This window comes from Lissotriton vulgaris, chromosome 9 (genome assembly GCF_964263255.1).
Source record: "Lissotriton vulgaris chromosome 9, aLisVul1.2, whole genome shotgun sequence".
Classification (NCBI taxonomy): domain Eukaryota; kingdom Metazoa; phylum Chordata; class Amphibia; order Caudata; family Salamandridae; genus Lissotriton; species Lissotriton vulgaris.
Window position 1 is genome coordinate 848,072,650 of NC_141697.1, and position 22,903 is coordinate 848,095,552.

Sequence of the window (22,903 nt, forward strand, 5' to 3'; positions counted from 1 at the left end):
AAAGCTTTTCAGGATCAGTACTGGGCTCAAAACATGCAGCCCTGAGGTCTCTCATGATAGCAGGCGGTTAAATAGAAATTCGCTGCTCAGCTGACCCGGCAGGAGCAAATGTATGCCAAAAATGTATGCAGAATGAGCTTTTCAGTGAAGAGCAGCCAGGCACATTTTAGCTAGTTTTACTTGTAAGTAGGGTTGGAAACGCTTTTCAGGATCAGTACTGGTCTCAAAACATGCAGCCCTGAGGTCTCTCATGATAGCAGGTGGTTAAATAGAAATTCGCTGCTCAGCTGACGCGGCAGGACAAACGTATGCCAAAAATGTACGCAGAATGAGCTTTTCAGTGAAGAGCAGCCAGGCACATTTTAGCTAGTTTTACTTGTAGGAGGGGTTGGAAACACTTTTCAGGTTCAGTACTGGGCTCAAAACATGCAGCCCTAAGGTCTCTCATGATAGCAGGTGGTTAAATAGAAATTCGCTGCTCAGCTGACCCGGCAGGAGCAAACGTATGCCAAAAATGTAAGCAGAATGAGCTTTTCAGTGAATAGCAGCCAGGCACATTTTAGCTAGTTTTACTTGTAAGTGGGGTTGGAAATGCTTTTCAGGCTCAGTACTGGGCTCAAAAGATGCAGCTCTGAGGTCTCTCCTGATAGGAGGTAGTTAAGTAGAACTTCGCTGCTCAGCTGACCCGGCAGGAGCAAATGTATGCCAAAAATGTACGCAGAATGAGCTTTTCACTAAAGAGCAGCCAGGCACATTCTAGCAAGTTTTACTTGTAAGTGGGGTTGGAAACGCTTTTCAGGCTCAGTACTGCGCTCAAAAGATGCAGCCCTGAGGTCTCTCATGATAGCAGGTGGTTAAATAGAAATTCGCTGCTCAGCTGACCCGGCAGGAGCAAACGTATACCAAAAATGTACGCAGAATGAGTTTTTCAGTGAAGAGCAGCCAGGCACATTTTAGCTCGTTTTACTTGTAAGCGGGTTTGGAAACGCTTTTCAGGCTCAGTACTGCGCTCAAAACATGCAGCCCTGAGGTCTCTCATGATAGCAGGTGGTTAAATAGAAATTCGCTGCTCAGCTGACCCGGTAGGAGCAAACGTATGCCAAAAATGTACGCAGAATGAGCTTTTCAGTGAAGAGCAGCCAGGCACATTTTAGCTAGTTTTACTTGTAAGTGGGGTTGGAAATGCTTTTCAGGCTCAGTACTGGGCTCAAAAGATGCAGCTCTGAGATCTCTCCTGATAGGAGGTAGTTAAGTAGAACTTCGCTGCTCAGCTGACCTGGCAGGAGCAAATGTATGCCAAAAATGTATGCAGAATGAGCTTTTCAGTGAAGAGCAGCCAGGCACATTCTAGCAAGATTTACTTGTAAGTGGGGTTGGAAACGCTGTTCAGGCTCAGTACTGCGCTCAAAAGATGCAGCCCTGAGGTCTCTCATGATAGCAGGTGGTTAAAAGAAATTTGCCATTTGGCTGACCCAGCAGGAGCAAATGTATGCCAAAAATGTACACAGAATGAGCTTTTCAGTGAATAGCAGCCAGGCGCATTTTAGCTAGTTTTACTTGTAAGTGGGGTTGGAAACGCTCTTCAGGATCAGTACTGGGCTCAAAACATGCAGCCCTGAGGCCTCTCATGATAGCAGGTGGTTAAATAGAAATTCGCTGCTCAGCTGACCCAGTAGGAGCAAACGTATGCCAAAAATGTACGCAGAATGAGCTTTTCAGTGACTAGCAGCCAGGCACATTTTAGCTCGTTTTACTTGTAAGTGGGGTTAGAAACGCTTTTCAGGCTCAGTACTGCGCTCAAAACATGCAGCCCTGAGGTCTCTCATGATAGCAGGTGGTTAAGAAATTCGCTGCTCAGCTGACCCGGCCGGAGCAAACATGCCAAAAATGTACGCAGAATGAGCTTTTCAGTGAATAGCAGCCAGGCACATTCTAGCTAGTTTTACTTGTAAGCGGGTTTGGAAACGCTTTTCAGGCTCAGTACTGGGCTAAAAACATGCAGCCCTGAGGTCTCTCATGATAGCAGGTGGTTAAATAGAAATTCGCTGCTCAGCTGACCCGGTAGGAGCAAACGTATGCCAAAAATGTACGCAGAATGAGCTTTTCAGTGAAGAGCAGCCAGGCACATTTTAGCTAGTTTTACTTGTAAGTGGGGTTGGAAATGCTTTTCAGGCTCAGTACTGGGCTCAAAAGATGCAGCTCTGAGATCTCTCCTGATAGGAGGTAGTTAAGTAGAAATTCGCTGCTCAGCTGACGCGGCAGGACAAACGTATGCCAAAAATGTACGCAGAATGAGCTTTTCAGTGAAGAGCAGCCAGGCACATTTTAGCTAGTTTTACTTGTAAGAGGGGTTGGAAACACTTTTCAGGTTCAGTACTGGGCTCAAAACATGCAGCCCTGAGGTCTCTCATGATAGCAGGTGGTTAAATAGAAATTCGCTGCTCAGCTGACCCGGCAGGAGCAAACGTATGCCAAAAATGTAAGCAGAATGAGCTTTTCAGTGAATAGCAGCCAGGCACATTTTAGCTAGTTTTACTTGTAAGTGGGGTTGGAAATGCTTTTCAGGCTCAGTACTGGGCTCAAAAGATGCAGCTCTGAGGTCTCTCCTGATAGGAGGTAGTTAAGTAGAACTTCGCTGCTCAGCTGACCCGGCAGGAGCAAATGTATGCCAAAAATGTACGCAGAATGAGCTTTTCACTAAAGAGCAGCCAGGCACATTCTAGCAAGTTTTACTTGTAAGTGGTTGGAAACACTTTTCAGGCTCAGTACTGCACTCAAAACATGCAGCCCTAAGGTCTCTCGTGATAGCAGGTGGTTAAGTAGAAATTTGCCGCTTGGCTGACCCAGCAGGAGCAAACGTATGCCAAAAATGTACACAGAATGAGCTTTTCAGTGAATAGCAGCCAGGCACATTTTAGCTAGTTTTACTTGTAAGAGGGGTTGGAAACGCTTTTCAGGATCAGTACTGGGCTCAAAACATGCAGCTCTGAGGTCTCTCCTGATAGCAGGTGGTTAAATAGAAATTCGCTGCTCAGCTGACCCGGCAGGAGCAAATGTATGCCAAAAATGTACGCAGAATGAGCTTTTCAGTGACTAGCAGCCAGGCACATTTTAGCTCGTTTTACTTGTAAGTGGGGTTGGAAACGCTTTTCAGGCTCAGTACTGCGCTCAAAACATGCAGCCCTGAGGTCTCTCATGATCGCAGGTGGTTAAATAGAAATTCGCTGCTCAGCTGACCCGGCCGGAGCAAACGTATGCCAAAAATGTACGCAGAATGAGATTTTCAGTGAATAGCAGCCAGGCACATTCTAGCTAGTTTTACTTGTAAGTGGGTTTGGAAACGCTTTTCAGGCTCAGTACTGCGCTCAAAACATGCAGCCCTGAGGTCTCTCATGATAGCAGGTGGTTAAGAAATTCGCTGCTCAGCTGACCCGGCCGGAGCAAACATGCCAAAAATGTACGCAGAATGAGCTTTTCAGTGAATAGCAGCCAGGCTAGTTTTACTTGTAAGCGGGTTTGGAAACGCTTTTCAGGCTCAGTACTGGGCTAAAAACATGCAGCCCTGAGGTCTCTCATGATAGCAGGTGGTTAAATAGAAATTCGCTGCTCAGCTGACCCGGTAGGAGCAAACGTATGCCAAAAATGTACGCAGAATGAGCTTTTCAGTGAAGAGCAGCCAGGCACATTTTAGCTAGTTTTACTTGTAAGTGGGGTTGGAAATGCTTTTCAGGCTCAGTACTGGGCTCAAAAGATGCAGCTCTGAGATCTCTCCTGATAGGAGGTAGTTAAGTAGAACTTCGCTGCTCAGCTGACCCGGCAGGAGCAAATGTATGCCAAAAATGTATGCAGAATGAGCTTTTCAGTGAAGAGCAGCCAGGCACATTCTAGCAAGTTTTACTTGTAAGTGGGGTTGGAAACGCTGTTCAGGCTCAGTACTGCACTCAAAAGATGCAGCCCTGAGGTCTCTCATGATAGCAGGTGGTTAAATAGAAATTCGCTGCTCAGCTGACCCGGCCGGAGCAAACGTATGCCAAAAATGTACGCAGAATGAGCTTTTCAGTGAATAGCAGCCAGGCACATTCTAGCTAGTTTTACTTGTAAGTGGGTTTGGAAACGCTTTTCAGGCTCAGTACTGGGCTCAAAACATGCAGCCCTGAGGTCTCTCATGATAGCAGGTGGTTAAATAGAAATTCGCTGCTCAGCTGACCCGGTAGGAGCAAACGTATGCCAAAAATGCCATTTGGCTGACCCAGCAGGAGCAAATGTATGCCAAAAATGTACACAGAATGAGCTTTTCAGTGAATAGCAGCCAGGCGCATTTTAGCTAGTTTTACTTGTAAGTGGAGTTGGAAAAGCTTTTCAGGATCAGTACTGGGCTCAAAACATGCAGCCCTGAGGTCTCTCATGATAGCAGGCGGTTAAATAGAAATTCGCTGCTCAGCTGACCCGGCAGGAGCAAATGTATGCCAAAAATGTATGCAGAATGAGCTTTTCAGTGAATAGCAGCCAGGCACATTTTAGCTAGTTTTACTTGTAAGTGGGGTTGGAAATGCTTTTCAGGCTCAGTACTGGGCTCAAAAGATGCAGCTCTGAGGTCTCTCCTGATAGGAGGTAGTTAAGTAGAACTTCGCTGCTCAGCTGACCCGGCAGGAGCAAATGTATGCCAAAAATGTACGCAGAATGAGCTTTTCACTAAAGAGCAGCCAGGCACATTCTAGCAAGTTTTACTTGTAAGTGGGGTTGGAAACGCTTTTCAGGCTCAGTACTGCGCTCAAAAGATGCAGCCCTGAGGTCTCTCATGATAGCAGGTGGTTAAATAGAAATTCGCTGCTCAGCTGACCCGGCAGGAGCAAACGTATGCCAAAAATGTACGCAGAATGAGCTTTTCAGTGAAGAGCAGCCAGGCACATTTTAGCTCGTTTTACTTGTAAGTGGGGTTAGAAACGCTTTTCAGGCTCAGTACTGCGCTCAAAACATGCAGCCCTGAGGTCTCTCATGATAGCAGGTGGTTAAATAGAAATTCGCTGCTCAGCTGACCCGGCCGGAGCAAACATGCCAAAAATGTACGCAGAATGAGCTTTTCAGTGAATAGCAGCCAGGCACATTCTAGCTAGTTTTACTTGTAAGCGGGTTTGGAAACGCTTTTCAGGCTCAGTACTGGGCTAAAAACATGCAGCCCTGAGGTCTCTCATGATAGCAGGTGGTTAAATAAAAATTCGCAGCTCAGCTGACCCGGTAGGAGCAAACGTATGCCAAAAATGTACGCAGAATGAGCTTTTCAGTGAAGAGCAGCCAGGCACATTTTAGCTAGTTTTACTTGTAAGTGGGGTTGGAAACGCTGTTCAGGCTCAGTACTGCGCTCAAAAGATGCAGCCCTGAGGTCTCTCATGATAGCAGGTGATTAAAGAAATTTGCCATTTGGCTGACCCAGCAGGAGCAAATGTATGCCAAAAATGTACACAGAATGAGCTTTTCAGTGAATAGCAGCCTGGCGCATTTTAGCTAGTTTTACTTGTAAGTGGGGTTGGAAACGCTCTTCAGGATCAGTACTGGGCTCAAAACATGCAGCCCTGAGGTCTCTCATGATAGCAGGTGGTTAAATAGAAATTCGCTGCTCAGCTGACCCGGTAGGAGCAAACGTATGCCAAAAATGTACGCAGAATGAGCTTTTCAGTGACTAGCAGCCAGGCACATTTTAGCTAGTTTTACTTGTAAGTAGGGTTGGAAACGCTTTTCAGGATCAGTACTGGGCTCAAAACATGCAGCCCTGAGGTCTCTCATGATAGCAGGTGGTTAAATAGAAATTCGCTGCTCAGCTGACGCGGCAGGACAAACGTATGCCAAAAATGTACGCAGAATGAGCTTTTCAGTGAAGAGCAGCCAGGCACATTTTAGCTAGTTTTACTTGTAAGAGGGGTTGGAAACACTTTTCAGGTTCAGTACTGGGCTCAAAACATGCAGCCCTGAGGTCTCTCATGATAGCAGGTGGTTAAATAGAAATTCGCTGCTCAGCTGACCCGGTAGGAGCAAACGTATGCCAAAAATGTAAGCAGAATGAGCTTTTCAGTGAATAGCAGCCAGGCACATTTTAGATAGTTTTACTTGTAAGTGGGGTTGGAAATGCTTTTCAGGCTCAGTACTGGGCTCAAAAGATGCAGCTCTGAGGTCTCTCCTGATAGGAGGTAGTTAAGTAGAACTTCGCTGCTCAGCTGACCCGGCAGGAGCAAATGTATGCCAAAAATGTACGCAGAATGAGCTTTTCACTAAAGAGCAGCCAGGCACATTCCAGCAAGTTTTACTTGTAAGTGGGGTTGGAAACGCTTTTCAGGCTCAGTACTGCGCTCAAAAAAAGCAGCCCTGAGGTCTCTCATGATAGCAGGTGGTTAAATAGAAATTCGCTGCTCAGCTGACCCGGTAGGAGCAAATGTATGCCAAAAATGTACGCAGAATGAGCTTTTCAGTGAAGAGCAGCCAGGCACATTTTAGCTAGTTTTACTTGTAAGAGGGGTTGGAAACGCTTTTCAGGTTCAGTACTGGGCTCAAAACATGCAGCCCTGAGGTCTCTCATGATAGCAGGTGGTTAAATAGAAATTCGCTGCTCAGCTGACCCGGTAGGAGCAAACGTATGCCAAAAATGTACGCAGAATGAGCTTTTCAGTGACGAGCAGCCAGGCACATTTTAGCTTGTTTTACTTGTAAGTGGGGTTAGAAACGCTTTTCAGGCTCAGTACTGCGCTCAAAACATGCAGCCCTGAGGTCTCTCATGATAGCAGGTGGTTAAATAGAAATTCGCTGCTCAGCTGACCCGGTAGGAGCAAACGTATGCCAAAAATGTACGCAGAATGAGCTTTTCAGTGACTAGCAGCCAGGCACATTTTAGCTCGTTTTACTTGTAAGTGGGGTTAGAAACGCTTTTCAGGCTCAGTACTGCGCTCAAAACATGCAGCCCTGAGGTCTCTCATGATAGCAGGTGGTTAAATAGAAATTCGCTGCTCAGCTGACCCGGCAGGAGCAAACGTATGCCAAAAATGTACGCAGAATGAGCTTTTCAGTGAAGAGCAGCCAGGCACATTTTAGCTAGTTTTACTTGTAAGAGGGGTTGGAAACGCTTTTCAGGTTCAGTACTGGGCTCAAAACATGCAGCCCTGAGGTCTCTCATGATAGAAGGTGGTTAAATAGAAATTCGCTGCTCAGCTGACCCGGTAGGAGCAAACGTATGCCAAAAATGTACGCAGAATGAGCTTTTCAGTGAAGAGCAGCCAGGCACATTTTAGCTAGTTTTACTTGTAAGTGGGGTTGGAAATGCTTTTCGGGCTCAAACATGCAGCCCCGAGGTCTCTCATGATTGCAGGTGGTTAAATAGAAATTCGCTGCTCAGCTGACCCGGCCGGAGCAAACATGCCAAAAATGTACGCAGAATGAGCTTTTCAGTGAATAGCAGCCAGGCACATTCTAGCTAGTTTTACTTGTAAGCGGGTTTGGAAACGCTTTTCAGGCTCAGTACTGGGCTAAAAACATGCAGCCCTGAGGTCTCTCATGATAGCAGGTGGTTAAATCGGAATTCGCTGCTCAGCTGACCCGGTAGGAGCAAACGTATGCCAAAAATGTACGCAAAATGAGCTTTTCAGTGAAGAGCAGCCAGGCACATTTTAGCTAGTTTTACTTGTAAGTGGGGTTGGAAATGCTTTTCAGGCTCAGTACTGGGCTCAAAAGATGCAGCTCTGAGGTCTCTCCTGATAGGAGGTAGTTAAGTAGAACTTCGCTGCTCAGCTGACCCGGCAGGAGCAAATGTATGCCAAAAATGTACGCAGAATGAGCTTTTCACTAAAGAGCAGCCAGGCACATTCTAGCAAGTTTTACTTGTAAGTGGTTGGAAACACTTTTCAGGCTCAGTACTGCACTCAAAACATGCAGCCCTAAGGTCTCTCGTGATAGCAGGTGGTTAAGTAGAAATTTGCCGCTTGGCTGACCCAGCAGGAGCAAACGTATGCCAAAAATGTACACAGAATGAGCTTTTCAGTGAATAGCAGCCAGGCACATTTTAGCTAGTTTTACTTGTAAGAGGGGTTGGAAACGCTTTTCAGGATCAGTACTGGGCTCAAAACATGCAGCTCTGAGGTCTCTCCTGATAGCAGGTGGTTAAATAGAAATTCGCTGCTCAGCTGACCCGGCAGGAGCAAATGTATGCCAAAAATGTACGCAGAATGAGCTTTTCAGTGACTAGCAGCCAGGCACATTTTAGCTCGTTTTACTTGTAAGTGGGGTTGGAAACGCTTTTCAGGCTCAGTACTGCGCTCAAAACATGCAGCCCTGAGGTCTCTCATGATCGCAGGTGGTTAAATAGAAATTCGCTGCTCAGCTGACCCGGCCGGAGCAAACGTATGCCAAAAATGTACGCAGAATGAGATTTTCAGTGAATAGCAGCCAGGCACATTCTAGCTAGTTTTACTTGTAAGTGGGTTTGGAAACGCTTTTCAGGCTCAGTACTGCGCTCAAAACATGCAGCCCTGAGGTCTCTCATGATAGCAGGTGGTTAAGAAATTCGCTGCTCAGCTGACCCGGCCGGAGCAAACATGCCAAAAATGTACGCAGAATGAGCTTTTCAGTGAATAGCAGCCAGGCTAGTTTTACTTGTAAGCGGGTTTGGAAACGCTTTTCAGGCTCAGTACTGGGCTAAAAACATGCAGCCCTGAGGTCTCTCATGATAGCAGGTGGTTAAATAGAAATTCGCTGCTCAGCTGACCCGGTAGGAGCAAACGTATGCCAAAAATGTACGCAGAATGAGCTTTTCAGTGAAGAGCAGCCAGGCACATTTTAGCTAGTTTTACTTGTAAGTGGGGTTGGAAATGCTTTTCAGGCTCAGTACTGGGCTCAAAAGATGCAGCTCTGAGATCTCTCCTGATAGGAGGTAGTTAAGTAGAACTTCGCTGCTCAGCTGACCCGGCAGGAGCAAATGTATGCCAAAAATGTATGCAGAATGAGCTTTTCAGTGAAGAGCAGCCAGGCACATTCTAGCAAGTTTTACTTGTAAGTGGGGTTGGAAACGCTGTTCAGGCTCAGTACTGCACTCAAAAGATGCAGCCCTGAGGTCTCTCATGATAGCAGGTGGTTAAATAGAAATTCGCTGCTCAGCTGACCCGGCCGGAGCAAACGTATGCCAAAAATGTACGCAGAATGAGCTTTTCAGTGAATAGCAGCCAGGCACATTCTAGTTAGTTTTACTTGTAAGTGGGTTTGGAAACGCTTTTCAGGCTCAGTACTGGGCTCAAAACATGCAGCCCTGAGGTCTCTCATGATAGCAGGTGGTTAAATAGAAATTCGCTGCTCAGCTGACCCGGTAGGAGCAAACGTATGCCAAAAATGCCATTTGGCTGACCCAGCAGGAGCAAATGTATGCCAAAAATGTACACAGAATGAGCTTTTCAGTGAATAGCAGCCAGGCGCATTTTAGCTAGTTTTACTTGTAAGTGGAGTTGGAAAAGCTTTTCAGGATCAGTACTGGGCTCAAAACATGCAGCCCTGAGGTCTCTCATGATAGCAGGCGGTTAAATAGAAATTCGCTGCTCAGCTGACCCGGCAGGAGCAAATGTATGCCAAAAATGTATGCAGAATGAGCTTTTCAGTGAATAGCAGCCAGGCACATTTTAGCTAGTTTTACTTGTAAGTGGGGTTGGAAATGCTTTTCAGGCTCAGTACTGGGCTCAAAAGATGCAGCTCTGAGGTCTCTCCTGATAGGAGGTAGTTAAGTAGAACTTCGCTGCTCAGCTGACCCGGCAGGAGCAAATGTATGCCAAAAATGTACGCAGAATGAGCTTTTCACTAAAGAGCAGCCAGGCACATTCTAGCAAGTTTTACTTGTAAGTGGGGTTGGAAACGCTTTTCAGGCTCAGTACTGCGCTCAAAAGATGCAGCCCTGAGGTCTCTCATGATAGCAGGTGGTTAAATAGAAATTCGCTGCTCAGCTGACCCGGCAGGAGCAAACGTATGCCAAAAATGTACGCAGAATGAGCTTTTCAGTGAAGAGCAGCCAGGCACATTTTAGCTCGTTTTACTTGTAAGTGGGGTTAGAAACGCTTTTCAGGCTCAGTACTGCGCTCAAAACATGCAGCCCTGAGGTCTCTCATGATAGCAGGTGGTTAAATAGAAATTCGCTGCTCAGCTGACCCGGCCGGAGAAAACATGCCAAAAATGTACGCAGAATGAGCTTTTCAGTGAATAGCAGCCAGGCACATTCTAGCTAGTTTTACTTGTAAGCGGGTTTGGAAACGCTTTTCAGGCTCAGTACTGGGCTAAAAACATGCAGCCCTGAGGTCTCTCATGATAGCAGGTGGTTAAATAAAAATTCGCAGCTCAGCTGACCCGGTAGGAGCAAACGTATGCCAAAAATGTACGCAGAATGAGCTTTTCAGTGAAGAGCAGCCAGGCACATTTTAGCTAGTTTTACTTGTAAGTGGGGTTGGAAACGCTGTTCAGGCTCAGTACTGCGCTCAAAAGATGCAGCCCTGAGGTCTCTCATGATAGCAGGTGATTAAAGAAATTTGCCATTTGGCTGACCCAGCAGGAGCAAATGTATGCCAAAAATGTACACAGAATGAGCTTTTCAGTGAATAGCAGCCTGGCGCATTTTAGCTAGTTTTACTTGTAAGTGGGGTTGGAAACGCTCTTCAGGATCAGTACTGGGCTCAAAACATGCAGCCCTGAGGTCTCTCATGATAGCAGGTGGTTAAATAGAAATTCGCTGCTCAGCTGACCCGGTAGGAGCAAACGTATGCCAAAAATGTACGCAGAATGAGCTTTTCAGTGACTAGCAGCCAGGCACATTTTAGCTAGTTTTACTTGTAAGTAGGGTTGGAAACGCTTTTCAGGATCAGTACTGGGCTCAAAACATGCAGCCCTGAGGTCTCTCATGATAGCAGGTGGTTAAATAGAAATTCGCTGCTCAGCTGACGCGGCAGGACAAACGTATGCCAAAAATGTACGCAGAATGAGCTTTTCAGTGAAGAGCAGCCAGGCACATTTTAGCTAGTTTTACTTGTAAGAGGGGTTGGAAACACTTTTCAGGTTCAGTACTGGGCTCAAAACATGCAGCCCTGAGGTCTCTCATGATAGCAGGTGGTTAAATAGAAATTCGCTGCTCAGCTGACCCGGTAGGAGCAAACGTATGCCAAAAATGTAAGCAGAATGAGCTTTTCAGTGAATAGCAGCCAGGCACATTTTAGCTAGTTTTACTTGTAAGTGGGGTTGGAAATGCTTTTCAGGCTCAGTACTGGGCTCAAAAGATGCAGCTCTGAGGTCTCTCCTGATAGGAGGTAGTTAAGTAGAACTTCGCTGCTCAGCTGACCCGGCAGGAGCAAATGTATGCCAAAAATGTACGCAGAATGAGCTTTTCACTAAAGAGCAGCCAGGCACATTCCAGCAAGTTTTACTTGTAAGTGGGGTTGGAAACGCTTTTCAGGCTCAGTACTGCGCTCAAAAAAAGCAGCCCTGAGGTCTCTCATGATAGCAGGTGGTTAAATAGAAATTCGCTGCTCAGCTGACCCGGTAGGAGCAAATGTATGCCAAAAATGTACGCAGAATGAGCTTTTCAGTGAAGAGCAGCCAGGCACATTTTAGCTAGTTTTACTTGTAAGAGGGGTTGGAAACGCTTTTCAGGTTCAGTACTGGGCTCAAAACATGCAGCCCTGAGGTCTCTCCTGATAGCAGGTGGTTAAATAGAAATTCGCTGCTCAGCTGACCCGGTAGGAGCAAACGTATGCCAAAAATGTACGCAGAATGAGCTTTTCAGTGACGAGCAGCCAGGCACATTTTAGCTCGTTTTACTTGTAAGTGGGGTTAGAAACGCTTTTCAGGCTCAGTACTGCGCTCAAAACATGCAGCCCTGAGGTCTCTCATGATAGCAGGTGGTTAAATAGAAATTCGCTGCTCAGCTGACCCGGTAGGAGCAAACGTATGCCAAAAATGTACGCAGAATGAGCTTTTCAGTGACTAGCAGCCAGGCACATTTTAGCTCGTTTTACTTGTAAGTGGGGTTAGAAACGCTTTTCAGGCTCAGTACTGCGCTCAAAACATGCAGCCCTGAGGTCTCTCATGATAGCAGGTGGTTAAATAGAAATTCGCTGCTCAGCTGACCCGGCAGGAGCAAACGTATGCCAAAAATGTACGCAGAATGAGCTTTTCAGTGAAGAGCAGCCAGGCACATTTTAGCTAGTTTTACTTGTAAGAGGGGTTGGAAACGCTTTTCAGGTTCAGTACTGGGCTCAAAACATGCAGCCCTGAGGTCTCTCATGATAGAAGGTGGTTAAATAGAAATTCGCTGCTCAGCTGACCCGGTAGGAGCAAACGTATGCCAAAAATGTACGCAGAATGAGCTTTTCAGTGAAGAGCAGCCAGGCACATTTTAGCTAGTTTTACTTGTAAGTGGGGTTGGAAATGCTTTTCGGGCTCAAACATGCAGCCCCGAGGTCTCTCATGATTGCAGGTGGTTAAATAGAAATTCGCTGCTCAGCTGACCCGGCCGGAGCAAACATGCCAAAAATGTACGCAGAATGAGCTTTTCAGTGAATAGCAGCCAGGCTAGTTTTACTTGTAAGCGGGTTTGGAAACGCTTTTCAGGCTCAGTACTGGGCTAAAAACATGCAGCCCTGAGGTCTCTCATGATAGCAGGTGGTTAAATAGAAATTCGCTGCTCAGCTGACCCGGTAGGAGCAAACGTATGCCAAAAATGTACGCAGAATGAGCTTTTCAGTGAAGAGCAGCCAGGCACATTTTAGCTAGTTTTACTTGTAAGTGGGGTTGGAAATGCTTTTCAGGCTCAGTACTGGGCTCAAAAGATGCAGCTCTGAGATCTCTCCTGATAGGAGGTAGTTAAGTAGAACTTCGCTGCTCAGCTGACCCGGCAGGAGCAAATGTATGCCAAAAATGTATGCAGAATGAGCTTTTCAGTGAAGAGCAGCCAGGCACATTCTAGCAAGTTTTACTTGTAAGTGGGGTTGGAAACGCTGTTCAGGCTCAGTACTGCACTCAAAAGATGCAGCCCTGAGGTCTCTCATGATAGCAGGTGGTTAAATAGAAATTCGCTGCTCAGCTGACCCGGCCGGAGCAAACGTATGCCAAAAATGTACGCAGAATGAGCTTTTCAGTGAATAGCAGCCAGGCACATTCTAGCTAGTTTTACTTGTAAGTGGGTTTGGAAACGCTTTTCAGGCTCAGTACTGGGCTCAAAACATGCAGCCCTGAGGTCTCTCATGATAGCAGGTGGTTAAATAGAAATTCGCTGCTCAGCTGACCCGGTAGGAGCAAACGTATGCCAAAAATGCCATTTGGCTGACCCAGCAGGAGCAAATGTATGCCAAAAATGTACACAGAATGAGCTTTTCAGTGAATAGCAGCCAGGCGCATTTTAGCTAGTTTTACTTGTAAGTGGAGTTGGAAAAGCTTTTCAGGATCAGTACTGGGCTCAAAACATGCAGCCCTGAGGTCTCTCATGATAGCAGGCGGTTAAATAGAAATTCGCTGCTCAGCTGACCCGGCAGGAGCAAATGTATGCCAAAAATGTATGCAGAATGAGCTTTTCAGTGAATAGCAGCCAGGCACATTTTAGCTAGTTTTACTTGTAAGTGGGGTTGGAAATGCTTTTCAGGCTCAGTACTGGGCTCAAAAGATGCAGCTCTGAGGTCTCTCCTGATAGGAGGTAGTTAAGTAGAACTTCGCTGCTCAGCTGACCCGGCAGGAGCAAATGTATGCCAAAAATGTACGCAGAATGAGCTTTTCACTAAAGAGCAGCCAGGCACATTCTAGCAAGTTTTACTTGTAAGTGGGGTTGGAAACGCTTTTCAGGCTCAGTACTGCGCTCAAAAGATGCAGCCCTGAGGTCTCTCATGATAGCAGGTGGTTAAATAGAAATTCGCTGCTCAGCTGACCCGGCAGGAGCAAACGTATGCCAAAAATGTACGCAGAATGAGCTTTTCAGTGAAGAGCAGCCAGGCACATTTTAGCTCGTTTTACTTGTAAGTGGGGTTAGAAACGCTTTTCAGGCTCAGTACTGCGCTCAAAACATGCAGCCCTGAGGTCTCTCATGATAGCAGGTGGTTAAATAGAAATTCGCTGCTCAGCTGACCCGGCCGGAGCAAACATGCCAAAAATGTACGCAGAATGAGCTTTTCAGTGAATAGCAGCCAGGCACATTCTAGCTAGTTTTACTTGTAAGCGGGTTTGGAAACGCTTTTCAGGCTCAGTACTGGGCTAAAAACTTGCAGCCCTGAGGTCTCTCATGATAGCAGGTGGTTAAATAAAAATTCGCAGCTCAGCTGACCCGGTAGGAGCAAACGTATGCCAAAAATGTACGCAGAATGAGCTTTTCAGTGAAGAGCAGCCAGGCACATTTTAGCTAGTTTTACTTGTAAGTGGGGTTGGAAACGCTGTTCAGGCCCAGTACTGCGCTCAAAAGATGCAGCCCTGAGGTCTCTCATGATAGCAGGTGATTAAAGAAATTTGCCATTTGGCTGACCCAGCAGGAGCAAATGTATGCCAAAAATGTACACAGAATGAGCTTTTCAGTGAATAGCAGCCTGGCGCATTTTAGCTAGTTTTACTTGTAAGTGGGGTTGGAAACGCTCTTCAGGATCAGTACTGGGCTCAAAACATGCAGCCCTGAGGTCTCTCATGATAGCAGGTGGTTAAATAGAAATTCGCTGCTCAGCTGACCCGGTAGGAGCAAACGTATGCCAAAAATGTACGCAGAATGAGCTTTTCAGTGACTAGCAGCCAGGCACATTTTAGCTAGTTTTACTTGTAAGTAGGGTTGGAAACGCTTTTCAGGATCAGTACTGGGCTCAAAACATGCAGCCCTGAGGTCTCTCATGATAGCAGGTGGTTAAATAGAAATTCGCTGCTCAGCTGACGCGGCAGGACAAACGTATGCCAAAAATGTACGCAGAATGAGCTTTTCAGTGAAGAGCAGCCAGGCACATTTTAGCTAGTTTTACTTGTAAGAGGGGTTGGAAACACTTTTTAGGTTCAGTACTGGGCTCAAAACATGCAGCCCTGAGGTCTCTCATGATAGCAGGTGGTTAAATAGAAATTCGCTGCTCAGCTGACCCGGTAGGAGCAAACGTATGCCAAAAATGTAAGCAGAATGAGCTTTTCAGTGAATAGCAGCCAGGCACATTTTAGCTAGTTTTACTTGTAAGTGGGGTTGGAAATGCTTTTCAGGCTCAGTACTGGGCTCAAAAGATGCAGCTCTGAGGTCTCTCCTGATAGGAGGTAGTTAAGTAGAACTTCGCTGCTCAGCTGACCCGGCAGGAGCAAATGTATGCCAAAAATGTACGCAGAATGAGCTTTTCACTAAAGAGCAGCCAGGCACATTCCAGCAAGTTTTACTTGTAAGTGGGGTTGGAAACGCTTTTCAGGCTCAGTACTGCGCTCAAAAAAAGCAGCCCTGAGGTCTCTCATGATAGCAGGTGGTTAAATAGAAATTCGCTGCTCAGCTGACCCGGTAGGAGCAAATGTATGCCAAAAATGTACGCAGAATGAGCTTTTCAGTGAAGAGCAGCCAGGCACATTTTAGCTAGTTTTACTTGTAAGAGGGGTTGGAAACGCTTTTCAGGTTCAGTACTGGGCTCAAAACATGCAGCCCTGAGGTCTCTCCTGATAGCAGGTGGTTAAATAGAAATTCGCTGCTCAGCTGACCCGGTAGGAGCAAACGTATGCCAAAAATGTACGCAGAATGAGCTTTTCAGTGACGAGCAGCCAGGCACATTTTAGCTCGTTTTACTTGTAAGTGGGGTTAGAAACGCTTTTCAGGCTCAGTACTGCGCTCAAAACATGCAGCCCTGAGGTCTCTCATGATAGCAGGTGGTTAAATAGAAATTCGCTGCTCAGCTGACCCGGTAGGAGCAAACGTATGCCAAAAATGTACGCAGAATGAGCTTTTCAGTGACTAGCAGCCAGGCACATTTTAGCTCGTTTTACTTGTAAGTGGGGTTAGAAACGCTTTTCAGGCTCAGTACTGCGCTCAAAACATGCAGCCCTGAGGTCTCTCATGATAGCAGGTGGTTAAATAGAAATTCGCTGCTCAGCTGACCCGGCAGGAGCAAACGTATGCCAAAAATGTACGCAGAATGAGCTTTTCAGTGAAGAGCAGCCAGGCACATTTTAGCTAGTTTTACTTGTAAGAGGGGTTGGAAACGCTTTTCAGGTTCAGTACTGGGCTCAAAACATGCAGCCCTGAGGTCTCTCATGATAGAAGGTGGTTAAATAGAAATTCGCTGCTCAGCTGACCCGGTAGGAGCAAACGTATGCCAAAAATGTACGCAGAATGAGCTTTTCAGTGAAGAGCAGCCAGGCACATTTTAGCTAGTTTTACTTGTAAGTGGGGTTGGAAATGCTTTTCGGGCTCAAACATGCAGCCCCGAGGTCTCTCATGATTGCAGGTGGTTAAATAGAAATTCGCTGCTCAGCTGACCCGGCCGGAGCAAACATGCCAAAAATGTACGCAGAATGAGCTTTTCAGTGAATAGCAGCCAGGCTAGTTTTACTTGTAAGCGGGTTTGGAAACGCTTTTCAGGCTCAGTACTGGGCTAAAAACATGCAGCCCTGAGGTCTCTCATGATAGCAGGTGGTTAAATAGAAATTCGCTGCTCAGCTGACCCGGTAGGAGCAAACGTATGCCAAAAATGTACGCAGAATGAGCTTTTCAGTGAAGAGCAGCCAGGCACATTTTAGCTAGTTTTACTTGTAAGTGGGGTTGGAAATGCTTTTCAGGCTCAGTACTGGGCTCAAAAGATGCAGCTCTGAGATCTCTCCTGATAGGAGGTAGTTAAGTAGAACTTCGCTGCTCAGCTGACCCGGCAGGAGCAAATGTATGCCAAAAATGTATGCAGAATGAGCTTTTCAGTGAAGAGCAGCCAGGCACATTCTAGCAAGTTTTACTTGTAAGTGGGGTTGGAAACGCTGTTCAGGCTCAGTACTGCACTCAAAAGATGCAGCCCTGAGGTCTCTCATGATAGCAGGTGGTTAAATAGAAATTCGCTGCTCAGCTGACCCGGCCGGAGCAAACGTATGCCAAAAATGTACGCAGAATGAGCTTTTCAGTGAATAGCAGCCAGGCACATTCTAGCTAGTTTTACTTGTAAGTGGGTTTGGAAACGCTTTTCAGGCTCAGTACTGGGCTCAAAACATGCAGCCCTGAGGTCTCTCATGATAGCAGGTGGTTAAATAGAAATTCGCTGCTCAGCTGACCCGGTAGGAGCAAACGTATGCCAAAAATGCCATTTGGCTGACCCAGCAGGAGCAAATGTATGCCAAAAATGTACGCAGAATGAGCTTTTCAGTGAAGAGCAGCCAGGCACATTTTAGCTCGTTTTACTTGTAAGTGGGGTTAGAAACGCTTTTCAGGCTCAGTACTGCGCTCAAAACATGCAGCCCTGAGGTCTCTCATGATAGCAGGTGGTTAAATAGAAATTCGCTGCTCAGCTGACCCGGCCGGAGCAAACATGCCAAAAATGTACGCAGAATGAGCTTTTCAGTGAATAGCAGCCAGGCACATTCTAGCTAGTTTTACTTGTAAGCGGGTTTGGAAACGCTTTTCAGGCTCAGTACTGGGCTAAAAACATGCAGCCCTGAGGTCTCTCATGATAGCAGGTGGTTAAATAAAAATTCGCAGCTCAGCTGACCCGGTAGGAGCAAACGTATGCCAAAAATGTACGCAGAATGAGCTTTTCAGTGAAGAGCAGCCAGGCACATTTTAGCTAGTTTTACTTGTAAGTGGGGTTGGAAACGCTGTTCAGGCTCAGTACTGCGCTCAAAAGATGCAGCCCTGAGGTCTCTCATGATAGCAGGTGATTAAAGAAATTTGCCATTTGGCTGACCCAGCAGGAGCAAATGTATGCCAAAAATGTACACAGAATGAGCTTTTCAGTGAATAGCAGCCTGGCGCATTTTAGCTAGTTTTACTTGTAAGTGGGGTTGGAAACGCTCTTCAGGATCAGTACTGGGCTCAAAACATGCAGCCCTGAGGTCTCTCATGATAGCAGGTGGTTAAATAGAAATTCGCTGCTCAGCTGACCCGGTAGGAGCAAACGTATGCCAAAAATGTACGCAGAATGAGCTTTTCAGTGACTAGCAGCCAGGCACATTTTAGCTAGATTTACTTGTAAGTAGGGTTGGAAACGCTTTTCAGGATCAGTACTGGGCTCAAAACATGCAGCCCTGAGGTCTCTCATGATAGCAGGTGGTTAAATAGAAATTCGCTGCTCAGCTGACGCGGCAGGACAAACGTATGCCAAAAATGTATGCAGAATGAGCTTTTCAGTGAAGAGCAGCCAGGCACATTCTAGCAAGTTTTACTTGTAAGTGGGGTTGGAAACGCTGTTCAGGCTCAGTACTGCACTCAAAAGATGCAGCCCTGAGGTCTCTCATGATAGCAGGTGGTTAAATAGAAATTCGCTGCTCAGCTGACCCGGCCGGAGCAAACGTATGCCAAAAATGTACGCAGAATGAGCTTTTCAGTGAATAGCAGCCAGGCACATTCTAGCTAGTTTTACTTGTAAGTGGGTTTGGAAACGCTTTTCAGGCTCAGTACTGGGCTCAAAACATGCAGCCCTGAGGTCTCTCATGATAGCAGGTGGTTAAATAGAAATTCGCTGCTCAGCTGACCCGGTAGGAGCAAACGTATGCCAAAAATGCCATTTGGCTGACCCAGCAGGAGCAAATGTATGCCAAAAATGTACACAGAATGAGCTTTTCAGTGAATAGCAGCCAGGCGCATTTTAGCTAGTTTTACTTGTAAGTGGAGTTGGAAAAGCTTTTCAGGATCAGTACTGGGCTCAAAACATGCAGCCCTGAGGTCTCTCATGATAGCAGGCGGTTAAATAGAAATTCGCTGCTCAGCTGACCCGGCAGGAGCAAATGTATGCCAAAAATGTATGCAGAATGAGCTTTTCAGTGAATAGCAGCCAGGCACATTTTAGCTAGTTTTACTTGTAAGTGGGGTTGGAAATGCTTTTCAGGCTCAGTACTGGGCTCAAAAGATGCAGCTCTGAGGTCTCTCCTGATAGGAGGTAGTTAAGTAGAACTTCGCTGCTCAGCTGACCCGGCAGGAGCAAATGTATGCCAAAAATGTACGCAGAATGAGCTTTTCACTAAAGAGCAGCCAGGCACATTCTAGCAAGTTTTACTTGTAAGTGGGGTTGGAAACGCTTTTCAGGCTCAGTACTGCGCTCAAAAAAAGCAGCCCTGAGGTCTCTCATGATAGCAGGTGGTTAAATAGAAATTCGCTGCTCAGCTGACCCGGTAGGAGCAAATGTATGCCAAAAATGTACGCAGAATGAGCTTTTCAGTGAAGAGCAGCCAGGCACATTTTAGCTAGTTTTACTTGTAAGAGGGGTTGGAAACGCTTTTCAGGTTCAGTACTGGGCTCAAAACATGCAGCCCTGAGGTTTCTCCTGATAGCAGGTGGTTAAATAGAAATTCGCTGCTCAGCTGACCCGGTAGGAGCAAACGTATGCCAAAAATGTACGCAGAATGAGCTTTTCAGTGACGAGCAGCCAGGCACATTTTAGCTCGTTTTACTTGTAAGTGGGGTTAGAAACGCTTTTCAGGCTCAGTACTGCGCTCAAAACATGCAGCCCTGAGGTCTCTCATGATAGCAGGTGGTTAAATAGAAATTCGCTGCTCAGCTGACCCGGTAGGAGCAAACGTATGCCAAAAATGTACGCAGAATGAGCTTTTCAGTGACTAGCAGCCAGGCACATTTTAGCTCGTTTTACTTGTAAGTGGGGTTAGAAACGCTTTTCAGGCTCAGTACTGCGCTCAAAACATGCAGCCCTGAGGTCTCTCATGATAGCAGGTGGTTAAATAGAAATTCGCTGCTCAGCTGACCCGGCAGGAGCAAACGTATGCCAAAAATGTACGCAGAATGAGCTTTTCAGTGAAGAGCAGCCAGGCACATTTTAGCTAGTTTTACTTGTAAGAGGGGTTGGAAACGCTTTTCAGGTTCAGTACTGGGCTCAAAACATGCAGCCCTGAGGTCTCTCATGATAGAAGGTGGTTAAATAGAAATTCGCTGCTCAGCTGACCCGGTAGGAGCAAACGTATGCCAAAAATGTACGCAGAATGAGCTTTTCAGTGAAGAGCAGCCAGGCACATTTTAGCTAGTTTTACTTGTAAGTGGGGTTGGAAATGCTTTTCGGGCTCAAACATGCAGCCCCGAGGTCTCTCATGATTGCAGGTGGTTAAATAGAAATTCGCTGCTCAGCTGACCCGGCCGGAGCAAACATGCCAAAAATGTACGCAGAATGAGCTTTTCAGTGAATAGCAGCCAGGCTAGTTTTACTTGTAAGCGGGTTTGGAAACGCTTTTCAGGCTCAGTACTGGGCTAAAAACATGCAGCCCTGAGGTCTCTCATGATAGCAGGTGGTTAAATAGAAATTCGCTGCTCAGCTGACCCGGTAGGAGCAAACGTATGCCAAAAATGTACGCAGAATGAGCTTTTCAGTGAAGAGCAGCCAGGCACATTTTAGCTAGTTTTACTTGTAAGTGGGGTTGGAAATGCTTTTCAGGCTCAGTACTGGGCTCAAAAGATGCAGCTCTGAGATCTCTCCTGATAGGAGGTAGTTAAGTAGAACTTCGCTGCTCAGCTGACCCGGCAGGAGCAAATGTATGCCAAAAATGTATGCAGAATGAGCTTTTCAGTGAAGAGCAGCCAGGCACATTCTAGCAAGTTTTACTTGTAAGTGGGGTTGGAAACGCTGTTCAGGCTCAGTACTGCACTCAAAAGATGCAGCCCTGAGGTCTCTCATGATAGCAGGTGGTTAAATAGAAATTCGCTGCTCAGCTGACCCGGCCGGAGCAAACGTATGCCAAAAATGTACGCAGAATGAGCTTTTCAGTGAATAGCAGCCAGGCACATTCTAGCTAGTTTTACTTGTAAGTGGGTTTGGAAACGCTTTTCAGGCTCAGTACTGGGCTCAAAACATGCAGCCCTGAGGTCTCTCATGATAGCAGGTGGTTAAATAGAAATTCGCTGCTCAGCTGACCCGGTAGGAGCAAACGTATGCCAAAAATGCCATTTGGCTGACCCAGCAGGAGCAAATGTATGCCAAAAATGTACACAGAATGAGCTTTTCAGTGAATAGCAGCCAGGCGCATTTTAGCTAGTTTTACTTGTAAGTGGAGTTGGAAAAGCTTTTCAGGATCAGTACTGGGCTCAAAACATGCAGCCCTGAGGTCTCTCATGATAGCAGGCGGTTAAATAGAAATTCGCTGCTCAGCTGACCCGGCAGGAGCAAATGTATGCCAAAAATGTATGCAGAATGAGCTTTTCAGTGAATAGCAGCCAGGCACATTTTAGCTAGTTTTACTTGTAAGTGGGGTTGGAAATGCTTTTCAGGCTCAGTACTGGGCTCAAAAGATGCAGCTCTGAGGTCTCTCCTGATAGGAGGTAGTTAAGTAGAACTTCGCTGCTCAGCTGACCCGGCAGGAGCAAATGTATGCCAAAAATGTACGCAGAATGAGCTTTTCACTAAAGAGCAGCCAGGCACATTCTAGCAAGTTTTACTTGTAAGTGGGGTTGGAAACGCTTTTCAGGCTCAGTACTGCGCTCAAAAGATGCAGCCCTGAGGTCTCTCATGATAGCAGGTGGTTAAATAGAAATTCGCTGCTCAGCTGACCCGGCAGGAGCAAACGTATGCCAAAAATGTACGCAGAATGAGCTTTTCAGTGAAGAGCAGCCAGGCACATTTTAGCTCGTTTTACTTGTAAGTGGGGTTAGAAACGCTTTTCAGGCTCAGTACTGCGCTCAAAACATGCAGCCCTGAGGTCTCTCATGATAGCAGGTGGTTAAATAGAAATTCGCTGCTCAGCTGACCCGGCCGGAGCAAACATGCCAAAAATGTACGCAGAATGAGCTTTTCAGTGAATAGCAGCCAGGCACATTCTAGCTAGTTTTACTTGTAAGCGGGTTTGGAAACGCTTTTCAGGCTCAGTACTGGGCTAAAAACATGCAGCCCTGAGGTCTCTCATGATAGCAGGTGGTTAAATAAAAATTCGCAGCTCAGCTGACCCGGTAGGAGCAAACGTATGCCAAAAATGTACGCAGAATGAGCTTTTCAGTGAAGAGCAGCCAGGCACATTTTAGCTAGTTTTACTTGTAAGTGGGGTTGGAAACGCTGTTCAGGCTCAGTACTGCGCTCAAAAGATGCAGCCCTGAGGTCTCTCATGATAGCAGGTGATTAAAGAAATTTGCCATTTGGCTGACCCAGCAGGAGCAAATGTATGCCAAAAATGTACACAGAATGAGCTTTTCAGTGAATAGCAGCCTGGCGCATTTTAGCTAGTTTTACTTGTAAGTGGGGTTGGAAACGCTCTTCAGGATCAGTACTGGGCTCAAAACATGCAGCCCTGAGGTCTCTCATGATAGCAGGTGGTTAAATAGAAATTCGCTGCTCAGCTGACCCGGTAGGAGCAAACGTATGCCAAAAATGTACGCAGAATGAGCTTTTCAGTGACTAGCAGCCAGGCACATTTTAGCTAGTTTTACTTGTAAGTAGGGTTGGAAACGCTTTTCAGGATCAGTACTGGGCTCAAAACATGCAGCCCTGAGGTCTCTCATGATAGCAGGTGGTTAAATAGAAATTCGCTGCTCAGCTGACGCGGCAGGACAAACGTATGCCAAAAATGTACGCAGAATGAGCTTTTCAGTGAAGAGCAGCCAGGCACATTTTAGCTAGTTTTACTTGTAAGAGGGGTTGGAAACACTTTTCAGGTTCAGTACTGGGCTCAAAACATGCAGTCCTGAGGTCTCTCATGATAGCAGGTGGTTAAATAGAAATTCGCTGCTCAGCTGACCCGGTAGGAGCAAACGTATGCCAAAAATGTAAGCAGAATGAGCTTTTCAGTGAATAGC